The sequence below is a fragment of the Mirounga leonina genome, unplaced genomic scaffold (assembly GCF_011800145.1).
Source record: "Mirounga leonina isolate KUSES-001 unplaced genomic scaffold, KU_Mleo_1.0 Mir_53, whole genome shotgun sequence".
NCBI lineage: Eukaryota > Metazoa > Chordata > Mammalia > Carnivora > Phocidae > Mirounga > Mirounga leonina.
The window spans coordinates 100,063,017-100,066,094 of record NW_023270807.1 but is presented as its reverse complement, the minus strand read 5'-3'; the positions used below and the strand labels follow the sequence as shown (position 1 = coordinate 100,066,094).

The 3,078-nt window shown below is 42.9% G+C and overlaps 1 non-coding gene across 1 annotated transcript; it reads left to right on the top strand.

The window, feature by feature from the left end:
• The first annotated feature begins 2,575 nt into the window (after window positions 1-2,575).
• On the top strand, window positions 2,576-2,678 carry LOC118001666. The gene has a single exon (XR_004676775.1). It is a non-coding gene; the product is annotated as a U6 spliceosomal RNA (small nuclear RNA).
• The last annotated feature ends 400 nt before the right edge of the window (window positions 2,679-3,078 follow it).

The following is a 3,078-nucleotide window of genomic DNA, read 5'->3' as shown; positions in this document are numbered from 1 at the left end:
TAAAATATTTAATTAATCTGGAATTTGTTTTATATCCCATAAGAACTCATGGAATTTTGTTTTTCCTCCACTGTATGGGGTAAATATAAGTGTGATTCTGCTAGATTTCTTGTGGAGACAGAGAATTTAAAGATCACTCAGAAGTCAACTTTCAGGCAGTCATCTGTCAGTGTCAAATATGATCCTGACATGTCGGCATTTAACAGATATTCTGGGAATGAAGCAATTGAGAATCTTCCTGATTTCCCTGGGTCCCCCACCACAGCACTGTCTCTCCTGTCATCCTCCTTCAGTGCACAGTGAGTCTTCACAGCAGAAACAGATCTGCTTCTAACCGTTGATCTATTCCCCTCTGAACAAAGGATCGGTATCCAATATATACAAAGAGCTCCTGTGAATAAATAAGAAGTGTAGTTCTCCTAAGATTTGTGCAAATGCTTAGAGCAGGCAACAGATGGTAAATCAGCCTATGAAATCATTGAACATATCCCAAATAATCAAGATAAAGAAGAACAACAGGATGCCTTACACACACATCAAACTGACAAAATTTTAAACATAGCTATAGCAAGTGCTGACCAGGAAATGGAATAACGAGTTTTCTCACTTGTTAGTAGGAGTTTAAATGTAATCACTCATTTGCCCTATATTTCACCCTATCCAGACAGTGGTTGATGTGTTCATCCTACTGCATGGTAATCCTGGTGTTAGTTTCAGGCTAGAAACACATGGGAACCAAAAAGCAATGGAGATGTATGGTTGTTTACTGTAGGGCTATGTGTCATAGCAAAAACTTAGTAATATATCCAGCTGATGTACAATATATAAATATGTTAGGAGATTTCAATTTCTCTCTATTTAAGACTAAGTAATCTGAACTACTGTCAAAAAATGACACAAAGATGGGTCGGGGTGCCTGAGTGGCTCAGTCGTTAAGCGTCTGCCTTCGGCTCAGGTCATGATCCCAGGCTCCTGGGATCGAGCCCCGCATCGGGCTCCCTGCTCCGCGGGAAGCCTGCTTCTCCCTCTCCCACTCCCCCTGCTTGTGTTCCCTCTCTCGCTGTGTCTCTCTCTGTCAAATAAATAAATAAAATCTTTAAAAAAAAAAAAAGATGGGTCAAAACACCAGATGAACAAAGCTTTCAAATATATATTTGAGAAATTCTGGACAACATACACTCACAGTGGCCTCCTAAATCTAAATCTCTTCACCTACATTTAAAAATTAAACAAATCAACCAAAACCCTCATCTTCAGCACATCCAGGAAATGGAAAACACCTATGTCCATTGATCTCTTTGACCGTATTGGGCATTGCTGGAACAACTTGAAGCAGAGTTTGAGGACGAGGAGGCATTCAGGTACTGTGAGACCTACTAGGAGATGATGGTGACCCAGGAGAATGTCCTGGTTTGTGGGAAATACATCCTAAAGTGTGTGGTGTCAGAGGACATCACGGAAACTGGGAGGACATCAGTGTGACAGCTCACTGTCATACGGTTCAGGAAGAAAAGTGTTTGGTACAAGACTTACAACGTCTTTAGAAGTTTAGGCTTGTTTCAAAAATTTGTATGGTTCTGAAAAATGGGGACATAAGAAATACTTCAATTTCAGAATTTGATGTAACAAGGTAAAAGACTCCAAAAAGCTCCTGGTCATTTTTTTAAAGGCAGGTCCTCCTTCTTTGTTTCCTTCTCCCTCTCTGCGCTCCAGTCTTCGGCAGCCTCTCCCTCCTCTACCTCATCAGCATGGTCAGCCCAGGCCCTTCTAGAGAGGAGAGCAGCTGAGGACCGGAATTGGGACGTGCGCACACTTAATCTCTACAGACCCCGACCCTCACTTTGGTGGAGATGGCAGGCAACTGAATCACCCCCTAAGCCTTCTGTGGACAATGTGTTCCCAATGATTTTTCTGCTTGAAACTCATGACTGCTAAGGGATTTCCCACACAACCTCCTTGGCCCATTTCGCCTCCTGAAATCTCTTCCTCTCCAAAACCCTAAGGTTCTCACCATCAGCCTCCAGGCTTTCTGTTCTAGAATCTTCCTCTGTCAGATGTTCTGGATCACACGGGCCAACAGCCAGTGCCCCGTGAAAGCTGAGCACAAATATCACCTGCCATTAATCTTCCTTACCCCTCTTTTTAGTCAGACTTCTCCAGAGAAATAGAACCAGTATGACGTGTAGACAGGCAGAGAGATGATAAGGGATTGACTCATGTGCCTGTGGAGGCCATCAACTCGACATCTGCAGCGTGGGCCAGCATACTGATGCCCAGGAGACTCAATGGTGCAGACGGAATCTGAAGGCAGTCTGTGGGAGAATTCCCTCTTTTGGGGGGGAAGTCATTCTTCTTGTTCTCTTTAGGCCTTCAACTGATTTGACAAGGCCCAGCAATGTCCTGGAGGACATTTTCCTTTACTTGAAGTTCACCAATTTAAATGTTAATTTCATCCAAAATACTAAGTGGTCAGACAAAATTAACCATCCCACATCCCCAGACTAAATTAATCATCCTCTCTTCCCTTCTGTGGGTCCTCACAACTGAGTCCAGAGTAAGAATATCAACCTGGTATTTGCTTCAGCAGCACATATACTAAAATTGGAACAATAGAGAGAAGGTTAGCATAGCCCCTGCACAAGGATGACGTGCAAATTCATGAAGAGTTCCATATTTTGGGGTCGTTGTTGCCATTTTAGTACTTTGTTCTCTTGTTCATCTATTCTTCTCTGGACAGAAGGACAAGACGGAAAAACTCACCTCAGAAAAGAGAACGAGAGGCAGTACTGACTGCCAGGGACCTAATCAGCATGGATATAAGTCATATGTCAGAACTAGAGTTCAGAATAAGGATGAGAAAGACACTTAGTTGGGCTTAAAAAAAGCATAGAAGACACTAGAGAATCCCTTTCTGGAGAAATAAAAGAACTAAAATCTAATCAAAGGGGAAGGCAAGGGAAAAATAAAATAAGGGAAATCAGAGAGGGAGACAAACTATTAAGAGACTCTTAATCATAGGAGACTGAGGGTTGCTGGAGGGGATGGTGGTGGGGGATGGGGTAACTGGGTGATGGGCAT